A 17,073-nucleotide genomic window follows, 5' to 3' on the forward strand; every position below is an offset into this window, starting at 1 on the left:
AAAACAAACCTTGTAAACCTTAGAGCCTATAAGTTTTCGCTATGAACACAAGCTTTGTGTTCCTCTTTACCCCTCTTAGGTTAGCGACAGACTTAAGACTTCATTAAGAGCCAAGTTAGATTGGGAGTAGTGTAGATTTTTGGGTTGTGCATGAAGTGTCCGACGACCTATGACAACCGGCGGCATTCGTGTGTCTTCTAGCATATATTACATGGTCTTCTTTTGTACTTCTTTGCATTAGTGACAGACGTAATGAATGCAAAGCGATGATCTTTTTACATGCTTTCATTTACAGATTTCCTTTACTGCTTTCATTTATGGTTTAGATTATGATAATGTTTAGTGACAAGATTAGCACCTCGATTGCTTCGATCAGGTACACTTATTAGGTTATAGTCTCTTATAGAGGTTCTCGTGATCATTGAGATTGAGTATACTCTAGTTCTCGACTGTGCTCCGGACCGGTAGTGCACCCTTGCTACTCTATGCCCTCGAATGGCTCCTTGGATTGTTTAGCCGGGTTTTTGTTAGTTTAGAACAGTAAACTCGCTAAACTTTGGAGTAAGCAGAATAACATCCTAAACTATACTCATGTCTGAACATTGCTTTGTAGGAGTAGGGTTAATATAGATTTACTTGTTTTCATTTAATTACTTTCCAGTAGTTGGTTATTGAAAAATACCACATTTTACTTATTTTTTATAATAAGGCTATAATAAACTAATTTGGAAGTGGTTTGACAACTGCGCTTTAAGTCTCTGTGATCGATACCCAACTTACCCACTTTCTACTGAACTTGGGATAGTTAGGTTTTATAAATATTATTTTTGGTAGTTAATGACCCAAGCCTACCAAATCTTGGCGTCGTTGTCGGGGACTTGCCTACAGTTATGAGCTAACTTCCGCTTTAGAGTATTGTTGTCTTTTTCTTTTGATTTGCTCTCCTTTTATTTTCACTTTCTTTGTTATTTTTATTTTCTTTATTTTTTTTACTGTTCCTGAAGTCTAAATCTTTGTGATTTTAAGTGTGTGTGTTTGGTCTGCATTCTTTGGAACCTGAGATAATTCCCATAGATTTTGAGATTGAAAAATCCCATAGGTCCCTTAGGAAATCTATTTCTAATCCAGAGAAGGCTGAGTCATCTGAACCGAAAGCCATGGCCGAAAATAACCCACCAGTTCCCGCTGAATAAATCCCGAAACCCTACGCTCCCTGCCTAGTGGTAAGAGAGCAACCCCTTCAACCTCTTAGGGACTACTTTGTACCTAACACATACATATCGCCATCTTGCATCCGATTCCCAAATGTTCAGAACAATTTGAAATTAAGACTTAAATCATCTCGATGGTGCCCAACTTTCATGGGAATTCCACCGAAAATCCTTATCAGCATCTAGATGAGTTCTTGGAGATTTGCTCCGCCATCCACATACCTAATTTTAGTGATGCCGCCCTTCGTCTTAGGCTCTTTCCATTCTCTCTGAAGGATAAGGCCAAATATTGGTTGACATCCTTAAAGCCAAACTTGGTGACCAATTAGGCCACCATGCAGCATGAATTTCTGAAAAAGTACTTCCCAATAAGGAAGACTAACCAGCTACGGAGGGCAATCACAATTTTCACACAAATGGATAGGGAACTTTTCTTTGAGACCTGGGAGTGCTTTAGGGACCTACTCCGTAAATGCCCACATCATCAGGTTCCTTTAGGCAATTAGTCCAAACTTTTTACAAAGGGTTCGCTAAAAGAGACAGGTCCATGATTGATGCATCGTGTGAAGGTACTTTCCTTACAAAGCACGAGAACAAGGCCTGGATTCTCTTTAAAAATTTGGCTAAAAATTCTCAGTAGCACATGGTTTCCACTCGTATGCTACCCAATCCATCAACCTCTAAACCTAAGGGAGTTTACGAGTTGGCCACAAACCAAGACCTAGCCCCTACCTTGCATGTCATATCTAAAAAATTAGATCGATGATTGTCCTTAGGACCTTAGACAATAACGTGTGCAAAGGTTTGTGCAATTTGCTTCGACCCTTCCTATACATGTTATAATGGCCCCTACGTGCCCTCCCAGCCTGAGCTTGTGCAGAAGGAAGTAAAGGCCACCCACAATTGGTACGATAAGCCATCCAACGACCCTTATTCAAATACCTACAACCTCAGGTAGAAACAACATCCTAACTTCTCTTGGAGGCCACAAGCTCCAGGTTTCCAATACCAAATACCTCCACAAGCCCCTAATACTTTACCTCCATGCCAATACCAAAACTTCCAAAGTCATCCTGATCCAGCCCCCAGATCTTTAATTGTTCAACAACTGCCTCCCCTGCAGCCCAAGTGCGATACATTTCAAGAGACGGTGCTGAGAACCCTTAAGAATATTGAGGCTGATTGCCAAGCGAATTGACAACTCCTTCACTTTAACTCCCAATCCATCGCAAAGCTAGAGGCCACCTTGGGGCAACTAGCTATTACATTGAGTCGGAGAGACGAGGGAAAGTTTCCAAGTCAGCCCATTGTAAACCTTAAGGGACAATATGGGGTGGAATGGCCCTTCATCATATTCTAAGTAAGCCCAAGCGGTGACCACCCTCTAAAGTGGCAGGATGATAGATGAAGAAGGCATGGAGCAACTGAGTAAGGAGGAAACCAAAAATGAAAAAATGGAAGAGCCCAATGCTGATTCATAGTGTAGTAACCGGGAAAAAAAAATAAAATTTAAAAAATATATATATAATAATAAAATAATAAATAAAATAAATTAATTAAATTAACAAGTAAAATGAATAGTATGATAAGGAAAATATATATATATATATATATATATATATATATATTGAAGCATGTATATATATATATGTGTGTGTGTGTGTATATATATATATATATAAGTAAGTTATTATGATATGTATTTAATATAAAGGTTAAAGGTATATATATATATATATATATATATAGAAAGTGGAAAGCTTCTTCAAGAAGCTTACTTGGATTTTTTTTAGAAGTGCTCTCTCTCTCTCTCCTCTCTCTCTCCTACGACTCTCTCTCTCTTCGATTCCGGGCTAGTTTTACGCCGGATCGACAAACCGAAGCCACCACGACGCTCCTGGCGAAGTTCTCTACAAGTCTGCCGGAGCGGATCGTCAGGGAAACGAAGTTGGATTTCATCCCAAATCCAAGGTAAGGCTTTATATTCAATATTTGGATTTTTGACAGTTGAAGAAAGTGATATACGCGTAAAAATATTGAACTTTAATACTAGAAATTTTCAGTTCCAGGGTATTGATTGGGAACGTTGGGAATCATCCCTAAGTTGAGGTAAGACTTTTTAAGTCGAATTTGACTTAGTGGTAGTTATAGAAAATGTTGTACGTACGAAAATACTAAACTTTAATTTTGCGAGTTTTCATTTTCAGGGTGTTGAGTTGAGAACCTTGTGGGTACGGGGAAGATTTTCTTAGGGCTTTTCAGGAATCAGGTAAGGGGGTAAACTAAGCTAGTTTTGTTTTGAGAAAATGTATATATATATATATATATATATATATATATATATATATATATATATATGTAGCATCTAGTTTTAGGAAAAATAAATATATTTATATATATGATTTATATTTGGAAAATACTGTTTAAATGATGATATGTTGAATACGTAGAAAATTTGTTTAGTGTGGCATGAGTATAAAAATGTTGTGAAATACTGTTTTTTTTTTTTGGAATGGGGACGATATGGATTTCTATGATGGAAAACCGGCGTACGGGCCAAGATATTTTTATATGTATATGTGATTTGCCGACGTACGGGCCGTGTTATGTGATTTTCCAGCGTACGGGCTGTGCTATGTGATTTGCCGACGTACGGGCCGTGCTATGTGATTTGCCAGCGTACCGGCTGTGCTATGTGATTTGCCGGCGTACGGGCCGTGCTATGTGGTTTGCTAGTGTACGGGCTGTGCTATGTGATTTGCCGGCGTACGGGCTGTGCTATGTGATTTGCCGGCGTACGGGCCGAGCTATGATAAAATGTGTAATAGCGGCGTACGGGCCGATGATTTTCATGATACACGTATATATGTGAAATGATATGATTGATGTGAAAATAAATGATATGAGATATTTATGTATCACGGTTTTAGTATATGTATATGATATCAGAACCTGGTTGGCTTGGTCTAGGCTAGCACTTGCACGGTACCGTTGCTATGTGTCCATGGTCCTCGTGATCATGATATCTGTGTTAATGCCGCTGTACGGAGTGGTGTGAGATTGGATGGTCGATGTGATTATTTTCAAGAAGTGTGCTGTTATCGCCCCTGGTGTACGGACCAGTCTGGGTAGACCCATCGGACCTACAGACTACTGTTTGACTTGGCAGTGGTCGGCCAACCATTGTCAGGTCCCGCCTTCGGGCCACACAACCCAGTCATGTGGGGGTAATACATGACAACAGCCAGCTAACCTACCAGAATTGTTTTTATGTTATTATTATTATGATATGAGATGAGAAATGTTTATGAAAATGCAGTATGTTCTGCCATGTTTTGATATGCATATGTTTTCCCAGATTTGATAAACAATATTGAATATGTTATGTATGGTATATGTAGAACACAGAATACTCATGTTGCCACACACTGGTATTAGTTTATTTCCCTTACTGAGAGGTGTCTCACCCCTAAATCTTATACATTTTTTAGGAGCCCCTAATAGGAGAGCGGGAAAAGCCCCGCTGATCTAGATCAGTTGTTTGCCCTCTTTGGAAGGGTAAGTTTTTGGTAGGGACAGTTAGGTTTTGTGGGGATTGTCCCTAGATTTCATTTTTGAGATGTATATACTGTGAGATAGTAATTGTAGTGACTCAGGTATGTGTTATGCACATTATGAGGAGATGTATATGATTTTATACTTTCTGCTATGTAGGCTTCTGCTGTATGTTTTGTTATATCCCTGGTGCCCACGGGCCCAAGTGGATTGTGACCTGCTGAGTTGGAATGTATGATGTGATGATAATTTATTTATATAAAAAAAAATATATGTGAAAAAGGAGCAGGTCGTTACAGTTGGTATCAGAGCCTAGGTTGCTAGGTTCTGTAGACTTTAGAGTGCAGCAGGAACAATACCAGAGTTTAGGAAATGATTTGAGGTTTTGTTCTACAGTCTAGAGGTAGGACTTCCGTGGTAGTTTTTGTGTTTTTCCTAGGGTGACGATTTCAAGAAAACCATAGTAAGCTATTGTCGGGTTGTGTTCCTAGAATGTAGGACTGGGGATTAACAATGAGTTAGAAATGTTGAGATGAGTGGTGAGGATAGGTGGGTAAATTATGAGGATAGGATTACTGAATTGCAACTGCTATTTTCCAGGATGGATCCAGAAGGACATAGTGCCCATGCGAGTGGCAGTGATAGAGCAGGACCATCAGGTGCAGCTAGGACCAACTCTGATACGGTATTACGTAGCGTGGCTCCGCAAGTTATGGCTGAGATTGCTAGGAGCTCGAGGGAGCAGAGTGGTCCATCTACAGGCTATGGGTGCACTATAGAGAAATTTACGAAGATGAATCCTCCGGTGTTCTCAAGTGGAGTTGATCCTGTAGCCGCTGGGAACTGGATGCAGGAGATTGAGAAAATCTTGGCTGTGCTGCAATGTACTGAGGAACAGAGGGTTCTCTTTGCCACCTATAAATTGACAGGAGAGGCTGAGAGGTGGTGGACTGCGGTGAGACTATTAGAGCAGCAGAGGGTGACTCAAATAGCTATGGCATGGGACCGGTTTAAAGATTTGTTCTTTGACAGATATTTTCCAGCTACTGTGAGGGAGGCTAAGGTAGAAGAGTTCCTGAGTCTGAAGCAGGGACAACTATCCATCCAGCAGTATGCAGCACGTTTTATCGAGCTCTCTTGATTCACCCCATACATCGTTCCTGATGAGGTGAAGAAGGCGAGGCAGTTTGAGAGAGGCTTGAGGCGGAGTATATTTAGGCAGGTGGTGGTGCTGTGGATCCAGGACTTCACTGAGTTGGTCGACAGGGCGGCCTTGGCAGAGATTGGTGAGTGTCTTGATGCGAATGATCTGGGACAGAGGAAGAGATCTGCATCTACAAGCTACCAGTAGGGTCACAGACCGGGTCAGTGGAGGAGAGGTAATCATGGTAGAGGGCGGAGACAGGAGATGGGAGGATGCCAGGTGCAGACAGGGCAGGATCCTCCAGTTTGTCAGACTTGTGGTAGGAGGCACTGGGGAGAGTGTTGAGCTGGTGGTGTAGTGTGCTACCGCTGCGGTAGATCGGGACATATAGTGCGAGATTGTCCTACCCCGCCAGATGCAGCTCTGGTGTGCTATCGCTGCGGTAGATCGGGGCACATGGTACGAGACTGCCCTACTCCACCAGATGCAGTTCCAGCTCCTAGACCATACCGGGGAGGTTATCAGGCACCACCGGGGGGGGCCAGCAGAGGAATACAGCTCCAGCCAGGGTGTTTACTTTGACGCCGAGTGAGGCTGAGGCGTTAGGTGACGTGATGATAGGTATGGTCATTATGCTTTCTTTTAAAGTTATTGCATTATTTGATTCAGGAGCTACACACTCGTTTGTGTCCTTGGGGTGTATTAAATTATGTGAGGCTGAAACACAATCATTAGATGTTGAACTGTTGGTATCTACACCGACTGGGTCGATAGTGAGGTGTGGTAGGGTACTCCGCGACTGCCCAGTAGAGATTCAAGGGAAAACATTGTCTACTGATTTGATAGTGTTAGATATGCATGGGTTTGACGTTATATTTGGCATGGATTGGCTAGCAGCTAATTTTGCCAGCATAGATTGTCGTGCACGAGAGGTGATATTTAGACCCCTGGGGGAAGCAGAATTCAAGTTTGTAGGGTCGCATGTACAATCCCCGCCTCAGCTAGTTTCAGCTATTCAGGCCAGGAGACTACTGCTGAGTGGTTGTCAGGGGTTTGTAGCGGTTGTGAAAGAGATGTCAGAGAATGAGTCGAAACTTGCTAGCACGCCTGTAGTGAAAGAGTTTGTGGATGTTTTTCCAGATGAGTTACCAGGCTTGCCACCCGACCGTGAGGTGGATTTCTCTATTGATCTACCTCCCGGTACAGCGCCGATTTCTAAAGTACCTTATCGAATGGCGCCAGTGGAGTTAGCAGAATTGAAGAATCAGTTGCAAGATCTGCTAGATAAGGGCTTCATACGGCCCAGTGTATCTCCGTGGGGAGCTCTAGTTTTATTTGTGAAAAAGAAAGACGGGACTATGAGGATGTGTATAGACTATAGGGAGATAAAAAAGTGACAATCAAGAATAGGTATCCTCTACCCCGTATCGATGATTTGTTTGACCAGCTCCAGGATACACGGGTGTATTCGAAGATTGACCTCAGATCTGGCTACCATCAGGTGAAGGTGAAAGCAGAAGACGTCTCAAAGACGACCTTCAGGACTAGGTATGGGCATTACGAGTTTCTAATGATGCCGTTTGGTTTGACGAATGCTCCTGCGGTATTTATGGACTTGATGAATAGAGTTTTCCACCAATACCTAGACCAGTTTGTTGTTATTTTTATTGATGATGTACTGGTATATTCTAGGAACTATGAGGAGCATGAGACGCACTTGAGGCAGGTTTTGCAGACACTTCGGGAAAAGAAGTTGTATGCCAAGTTCAGTAAATGTGAATTTTGGCTGGAGAAGGTGGTGTTCTTGGGGCATGTTGTATCTGGAGACGGTATTTCTGTGGATCCTAGCAAGATTGAGGCTGTAGTGAATTGGGCTAGACCGAGAAATGTCCACGAGATCAGGAGTTTCTTGGGGCTAGCAGGCTATTACCGTCGTTTTGTTGAGGGATTCTCAGCTTTGTCAGGGCCCTTGACACGACTGACGAGGAAGAATGTTAGATTTGAGTGGGACGATAGTTGTGAGCAGAGTTTTCAGGAGCTGAAGCAGAGACTAGTCACAGCACCAGTGTTGATCATCCTATGTGGGGGTGAAGGGTATACCATTTACAGTGATGCGTCCTTGAAGGGACTTGGCTGTGTATTAATGTAGCATGGCAAGGTAGTGGCGTATGCATCCAGGCAATTGAAAGAATATGAGAAGAACTACCCTACCCATGATCTTGAGTTGGCTGCAGTGGTACACGCACTGAAGATTTGGAGGCATTACCTGTACGGTGAGCAATGTGAGATCTTCTCTGACCATAAAAGTTTGAAGTATTTCTTTACGCAGAAAGAACTGAATATGAGGCAGAGAAGGTGGTTGGAACTGATTAAGGATTTTGATTGTACCATCAGTTATCACCCAGGGAAAGCAAACGTGGTAGCTGATGCGTTGAGCAGGAAATCTAGGGAGCCAGTGTTGGCTGCTATGGGGATCCAGCATCTGATCATAATGGATCTGGAGAGACTCAGCATAGAGTTGGTGGAGAGTGATCTCCCAGTATGTATTTCCAACCTAGTGGTACAGCCTACCCTGCAGAAGAGAATTAAAGCTGCCCAGAAGGAAGATCCAGAGCTAGTGGAGGTGATAGACAAAGTACAGAGTGGGCAGGGGGAGGAGTTCAGTATCGCAGATGACGGAACTTTGCGGTTCCGTTCCAGATTATGTGTTCCTGCCGATACTGAGATCAGGAAGACTATTCTAGAGGAGGCTCAAAGATCTTTGTATACAGTTCATCCCGGTAGTACGAAGATGTACAGAGATCTGCGAGAGTCATACTAGTGGAGTGGTATGAAGAGAGAGATTGCCGAATATGTAGCGCAGTGTTTGACGTGCCAATAGGTAAAGGCTGAGCACCAGAGACCGGCAGCGCAGTTGCAGCCGTTATTCATCCCGGAGTGGAAGTGGGATCACATATCGATGGACTTCGTGTCAGGAATGCCGACGTCGTTACATGGTCATAATGCCATCTGGGTGATTGTTGATCGATTGACGAAGACCGCCCACTTTATTCCCATCAAGATCAGCTACTCCCTCAGCCGTTTAGCGGAGATTTACATTCAGGAGATAGTACGTTCTCATGGGGTGCCTGTATCTATTGTGTCGGATCGAGACCCACGATTCACATCACGATTTTGGAGGAGTTTGCAGGAGGCTCTGGGGTCTCAGTTATCGTTTAGTACGACATTCCATCCTCAGTCAAACGGGCAAACTGAGAGGACGATACAGATATTAGAGGATATGCTCAGAGCGTGTGTACTAGACTTTGGGGGTAGTTGGACTCAGTTCATGCCATTAGTAGAATTTGCGTATAATAACAGTTATCAGTCTAGCATTGGCATGGCACCATTTGAGGCTCTGTACGGTAGGAGATGCCGTTCTCCTTTGTTCTGGGATGAAGTGGGTGAGCGGCGAGTAGTGGGGCCAGAGCTGGTTCAGCAGGCATGTGATAAAGTTCGTCTTATCAGGGACAGGATTAGTGCAGCTCAGAGTCAACAGAAGAGTTATGCCGACCATTGCCGCAGGAATTTAAAGTTTGACGTAGGTGATCACGTATTTTTGAAGATAGCTCCGATGAAAGGGGTTATGCGATTTGGGAGGAAGGGTAAACTTAGTCCTAGGTTTATCAGTCCATTTGAGATTCTAGATAAAGTGGGACTGGTAGCCTACAGGCTAGCTTTGCCACCTATATTGTCCAGGATTCACAACGTATTTCATGTTGCTATGTTGAGGAAATACGTCCTAGACCATTCTCATGTCATCAATTATGATGAGTTGGAGCTTAGTGATTCACTGGGATATGAGGAGGTACCAGTACAGATTCTGGATAGGAAAGTGCAAGAGCTATGTAACAGGATGATTCCTCAAGTAAAAGTCTTATGGAGGAATCATGCAGTAGAAGAGGCTTCTTGGGAGTCTGAGGAGCAGATGAAGCAGAGGTATCCGCATTTATTTCAAGAAGTCTGAGTGAATAAATGTAAATAGTTAAGTAGTTTTCTATTGCAGGTACATGTAATGGTTGAATAGTGTAGTACTTTAGTTTTGGGAGAATGGTTTTCTTTTGTATATGTAATCTTCCAAGACTCGAAATGTAACCACGGTATTCCTCCGCCATAAGTGAGGGTAGGTAATAAAATGAGTAGACCCTTTTTCCTGATTAAAGGATGGCGAGTAACGCAAATAGTAAATTTCGATGACGAAATTCTTTTAAGGGGGGAGGAATGTAGTAACCAGGAAAAAAAAAAAATTTAAAAAATATATATAATAATAAAATAATAAAATAAATTAAATTAATTAAATTAACAAGTAAAATGAATAGTATGATAAGGAAAATATATATATATATATATATTGAAGCATGTATATATATATGTGTGTGTGTGTGTGTGTGTGTGTGTATATATATATATATATATATATATATATATATATATATAAAAGTTATTATGATATGTATTTAATATAAAGGTTAAAGGTATATATATATATATATATATAGAAAGTGGAAAGCTTCTTCAAGAAGCTTACTTGGATTTTTTTTGGAAGTGCTCTCTCTCTCTCCTCTCTCTCTCTCTCTCTCCTACGACTCTCTCTCTCTTCGATTCCGGGCTAGTTTTACGCCGGATCGACAAACCGAAGCCACCACGACGCTCTTGGCGAAGTTCTCTACAAATCTGCCGGAGCGGATCGTCAGGGAAACGAAGTTGGATTTCATCCCAAATCCAAGGTAAGGCTTTATATTCAATATTTGGATTTTTAACAGTTGAAGAAAGTGATATACGCGTAAAAATACTGAACTTTAATACTGGAAATTTTCAATTCCAAGGTGTTGATTGGGAACTTTGGGAATCATCCCTAAGTTGAGGTAAGACTTTTTAAGTCGAATTTAACTTAGTGGTAGTTATAGAAAATGTTGTACAAACGAAAATACTAAACTTTAATTCTGCGAGTTTTCATTTTCAGGGTGTTGAGTTGAGAACCTTGTGGGTACGGGGAAGATTTTCTTAGGGGCTTTTTAGGAATCCGGTAAGGGGATAAACTAAGCTAGTTTTGTTTTGAAAAAATGTATATATATATATATATATATATATATATGTATCATCTGGTTTCAAGAAAAATTAAAATATATTTATATATATGATTTATATTTGGAAAATATTGTTTAAATGATGATATGTTGAATATGTAGAAAATTTGTTTAGTGTGGCATGAGTATAAAAATGTTGTGAAATACTGTTTTTTTTTTGGAATGGGGACGATATAGATTTCTATAATGGAAAACCGGCGTACGGGCTGAGATATTTTTATATGTATATGTGATTTGCCGGCGTACAGGCCGTGCTATGTGATTTGCCAGCGTACCGGCTGTGCTATGTGATTTGCCGGCGTACGGGCCGTGCTATGTGGTTTGCTAGCGTACGGGCTGTGCTATGTGATTTGCCAGCGTACGAGCTGTGCTATGTGATTTGCCGGCGTATGGGCCGAGCTATGATAAAATGTGTAATACCGGCGTACAAGCCGATGATTTTCATGATACACGTATATATGTGAAATGATATGATTGATGTGAAAATAAATGATATGAGATATTTATGTATCATGGTTTTAGTATATGTATATGATATCAGAACCTGGTTGGCTTGGTCTAGGGTAGCACTTGCACAGTACCGTTGCTATGTGTCAATGGTCCTCGTGATCATGATATTTGTGTTAACACCGCTGTACGGAGTGGTGTGATATTGGATGGTCGATGTGATTATTTTCAAGAAGTGTGTTGTTATCACCCCTGGTGTACAGACCAGTCTGGGTAGACCCATCGGACCTACAGACTACTGTTTGACTTGGCAGTAGTCGGCCAACCATTGTCAGGTCCCCCCTTCGGGCCACACAACCCAGTCATGTGGGGGTAATACATGACAACAGCCAGCTAACCTACCAGGATTGTTTTTATGTTATTATTATTATGATATGAGATGAGAAATGTTTATGAAAATGCAGTATGCTCTGCCATGTTTTGATATGCATATGTTTTCCCATATTTGATAAACAGTATTGAATATGTTATGTATGGTATATGTAGAACACAGAATACTCATGTTGCCACACACTGGTATTAGTTTAATTCCCTTACTGAGAGGTGTCTCACCCCTAAATCTTATACATTTTTTAGGAGCCCCTAATAGGAGAGCGGGAAAAGCCCCGCTGATCTAGATCAGTTGTTTGCCCTCTTTGGAAGGGTAAGTTTTTGGTAGGGACAGTTAGGTTTTGTGGGGATTGTCCCTAGATTTCATTTTTGAGATGTATATACTGTGAGATAGTAATTGTAATGACTCTGGTATGTGTTATGCACATTATGAGGAGATGTATATGATTTTATACTTTCTGCTGCGTAGGCTTTTGCTGTATGTTTTGTTATATCCCTGGTGCCCACGGCCCAGGTGGATTGTGACCTGCTGAGTTGGAATGTATGATGTGATGATAATTTATTTATATATAAAAAAATATATGTGAAAAAGGAGCAGGTCGTTACACGTAGACTCTCTCTTCCTTTAGTTGCGTACACAAACCCTTGAGTCTCACACCCACCACCAGAAGAACCACGCCTCACTTCACCCCATATAGTGCTTTTCACGGTTCCTCAGTGACACATTCTGTAGCCCATCTTACACCTTCTATATTTAGGAAAGAGGCCTCCACTGAGTCAATTTGGGACATGTTTAAACAAGTGAGAATGGATAAACCTCTCCATGATGACATTAAGCAATCCCCTACGTTCACAAAATTCCTTAGGGATTTGTTAACATAAGAGATAGGGTCAAGGGTGTACAAAGAGGGTTTGGTTAAGCAGGTCGAGCACATGAGCTCCATGATACTAAGGCACCTCATTCCTAAACTAAAAGACCCCAACTCACCCACTATTTTGTGTGTAATTGGTAGTTACACCATTGATAGGGCTCTTTTAGATTTAGGAGTGAGCGTGAACATCCTTTCATACTCGGCCTATTAGAAACTTAACCTAGGAGAGTTACAGCCCACCTCGGTCATCTTGTATCTTGCTTATCGCTCTCTTAAGCAACCTCAGGGGTGTGGTAGAAGATGTGGTAGTCAAGGTGGGAGATTTCCATTACCTTATTAATTTCCTCATTTTATACATGGAGACTTACATAAATCCAATACCTGTTGTAGAGACCCAGAAAATTAAATTACTTAATTAATAAAAGTAGAGACAAGAAAGAGAGAGGAAAAGAATAAGAAAAAAAGAAGAAAATTTAAAAAAGAGATCAGTAGGGATTCGTCGACAAACCCAGGGTCTTTGTCGATGAATGTTCCATAGATTTCGTCAACGAAGTACACGTGTCTCATCGATGAGAAGATACCAAGAGTTTAGGGATTTCAGGAAAATTTTAGGTTTGTCGACGAGCTAGTCTTCTCCTCGATGAAGTGCCTTCATGGGTTCGTTGATGAATCACTTAAACTCGTCGACGAACGCCAGCCTATAAATAGCTTTTCTGTCATTTTCAGGTAGATATTCTCTCTCTGTCTCTCTCTGTCTCTGTCTCTCTCTCTCTAATCAATTTTGGCTTCTTTATAGCTCAGATTGACGATCGAGAACCGCCACAAGGTTCGTGGGGAGATTCTCTTCAACTTAGCCTGAACAGATTTTCAATTTGGAATCTTGGGGCACCATCCCAAAATCAGGGTAAGTGTTTGATAGGCTATTTGGAGTATTCGAAACCTAGGAAGTGTTAAACAAAAGTTGTGTTGGATTTTTGACTCCAATCTCTATTTTGATGCTGACAAACCACCAATATCTTATGTGTGCATTTAGTGTTCGAATAAGTTATCATTTCAGCATGAATATACGATACCGCAAAATGGAAGCCAGCAGGGACATAAAGCTCACACACTCCTGGTGAATTCCATTAAAAATGAAGAGCAAAAGAAGAAGACATTTTGATTTTAATTTGTATTGCATTTATTTTTATTATTTGTTTTGTAATAATGCATACATCTTACATGATATGTTTTGAATGCTCAGAAATGCCGTAGATTGACCATAGGGACCGAATAACCTTAGGGCACCCTTTCGGTCGACTGACGCCAAGTTTTTGGGCATTGTTGAAAAGACCTTAGGTCCCAAGACATATGCACTAAGTCCCCTACATCACTTTTCATATTAGGGGAATCAAATCAAGGCTAAAATGAACTTTAAATTGAAATGTTAAGAGGGTTCGGGCAACCGAACAAGTCAACATGTTGACTTTATGTTTTGGGCACCCAAACCTATATTGAGTGTATTTCCCTCGAGCACGCGAACCTATGTCAGGTTCCTTTTCAACTACTCGGGCACCCGAACAATCACGTTCAAAATGGGCTCGGGCGATTGAATTGGCTGGTTCAGTTAACCGAACTTGAAACCAGGCATCCGAACCTCGAACGTTTGGCTACTCACTTTAGTTCAGTCACCTGAGCATAATTTCGGGCACCTGAATCTTTTAAAATATTTTTTTGGCTAAGTCTGTTCGAGCTACCGAGCTTAAGTTTAGCCAACCGAATCCTCTCTGGTCACTTAATTTTTATCAAGGTAATTTGGGGTTTAAACCGGGTTAATTTCCTAAACTCATTTAAAATCTTTTTAATAATACCCAACGTGTCCCCAATGGTAAAAAATTTTCTTAAGTCTATATATACCCCTTCATAAGCCAAGATTAGCAACTTTGAATAGCCAATTTTCTCTCTAATTTTTATCCTAATCAAAGTTCCCCCAAAACTTGTTTTTATTGCAAAATCTTTTGTGGGGTTATATTTTATACTCTCCATTCTCTTCCATTCATTATTTTGAAAATCTTTTTGAAGAGAACATTTTAATTTGGGCATTCATTTTGATTTGCACATATAGTTTTTAAATGCTTGTATTTTATTTTGTTGTGCAAAATCATTTGAAACTAAAACCCTAGGTTCTCCGGTTCGTTCTTTAAAAATATTATTTGGAGGAAATCTTTGGTAGGGTTTAAATCTTTAAAGCTTTTTATTATATACATTTTTTTCAAAGACTGCAAAATCATTTTTAGAAAAGCACCCTTACTCTATTGAGCATACATTTCATATCTTAGAGTGTTTGCATTTGAACTTAAATGTGTACATTTCTGCTTGTATATTTTAGAAGAATTTTCATGTACAAAAATTGTTTTAAATGTAACAGTTGGGTTCAGCCTGAAATTGAACTAGGGAGTCTCAACCCCATAAGTGAGGCCAGTTCGGTTCAGCCCGAAAATTGAACTGGGGAGTCTCAGCCCCATAAGTGAGTCTAGTTCGACTTAGCCTAGTAATTGAGCTGGGGTCTTCCTCACCCTGTAAGGAGAGGATGTAAATGGTTTCTGCTCCACCCGTAAGTGAGCAGGCTTAGTGGAATCCTTTGGTGGTATGCCCAAGGTGGGGACATAGGCTGGTTTTGGCCTAACCTCGATAACAAATCTTGTGTGTCTCTCTCCTTATCTCATTCAAATTACTACACTTTAAATTTAGTATGTGTATGCCTATTTATTTACTATTATATTTAATTGCATGCACACATTTACATTGAATGAGAAACACGTGTATGCATGAACCAATAGCTTAATATTTTTACATACACGTGTTTAATATTGAATGGGATATGTTTTGTGGTGAATCGGCGAATCATTTAAATTAGCCAAAAAGTTTTTAAAACCCAATACACCCACCTTTTGGGATCACATTAAAGGCAATAATTTTTTTTGAGAAATGAGTTGTTTAACTTGGAAAAAATGTGATTTTAGGGGTTTTGAGTTTTGGACACCGCAGGCGTAGGATTTGGGTGTTTTCGAGCCTCTCAATAAGTCAAGTAAGGGGAATAAATTATGGCAGTATTTTCTAAAATTACTGGTTGAATGAATATGTGAAAAAAGAAAATATGTTATTTTACGTGCTTATATTATGATATGAATATTAGACAAAATTGTGTGGCATATGATTTATACTGAGAATATGTTGAAACTGGGTTATGTAATGTGCATGGAGATTAATGAGAATATGATAAAAACATATATGGAATGTGTTAGCTTTGGTGCAATGCCAAGAGCTGGGGGGGGGGGGGGTTAAATTGGTATTTAAAATTTATTGCCTTAGGTCAATCCACAAACAACAGTATTACACAAGCCTAACGTCATTCTAGTGCATGCAAAATAAATCAATGTAGATATACAATGGAATTTAAACTGCAATAAAAGTTTAACCAAGCATGCACAATAAAGCAGTAAAGGAGACGACACCCAGAAATATTATCGAGGTTCGGCTAAATTGCCTACGTCCCCACCTTGGCCAACAAGCACAAGGATTACCACTATAGGCTCACTTAACGGGTGGAGCGGCACCTAAACAACCAGGTCAAATTAACACAGGGCTGACCTCAACCTTAACCAGGTCAATTAGCGGGGCTGACCTCAACCTTAACCAGGTCAATTAGTAGGGCTGACTTCAACCTACACGCCTTAACAGGACGATGCACCTAGCTTTCCTAACCGGGTCTAAGCCAATCCGGGACTATTCTAGGGCTAGTCTCCCTTTTCAGGCCCGTGCCTGGATATACAACAAATGTGTATATAATCAGATGGTACAGTGATTGTGCTTTCGTGTAAAGCTGATATGTACCCAGTTACGCACAGTATAATCAATACACTACCAATAGATAGGATTTGATAAACTCGGTGTAGTCTAAGTGTTTACTCTCAAATATTTATGCAAATATAGCAATCGGTGCGTGAGAGTGTAAATGATAGGATCTTTGTGTCAAAATAATATTTCAATCACAATGCACAGAAAAAGATCGTAAGCACACTTCAAATATCTCAACAGATAATATTTCTTAATATAAACCACAAGAGATATTCAGATTTAGTTTATAAAATAATTGATCTTTGTGTTCAAGTAGATAAAATCAATCAAAGGATATTTCAACAAAGATCTTTTTGCGTATGCACAAATATCTCAACAAAATATTTCTCAAAGTAAATCACACGAGACATTTGAAATCGATTTGCAACAATTTATTTCACAAACAAAAAGCAATACGAACTCTTGAGTATTGCAATGATGATGCAAAACTT

General features: G+C 40.4%; 1 non-coding gene across 1 annotated transcript; it reads right to left on the reverse strand.

Annotated features, from left to right (window-relative positions):
* Window positions 1–1,595: 1,595 nt before the first annotated feature.
* On the reverse strand, window positions 1,596–1,701 carry LOC131161123 (small nucleolar RNA R71). The gene has a single exon (XR_009138282.1). It is a non-coding gene; the product is annotated as a small nucleolar RNA R71 (small nucleolar RNA).
* Window positions 1,702–17,073: the final 15,372 nt, after the last annotated feature.

Source organism: Malania oleifera, chromosome 7 (genome assembly GCF_029873635.1).
Source record: "Malania oleifera isolate guangnan ecotype guangnan chromosome 7, ASM2987363v1, whole genome shotgun sequence".
NCBI lineage: Eukaryota > Viridiplantae > Streptophyta > Magnoliopsida > Santalales > Ximeniaceae > Malania > Malania oleifera.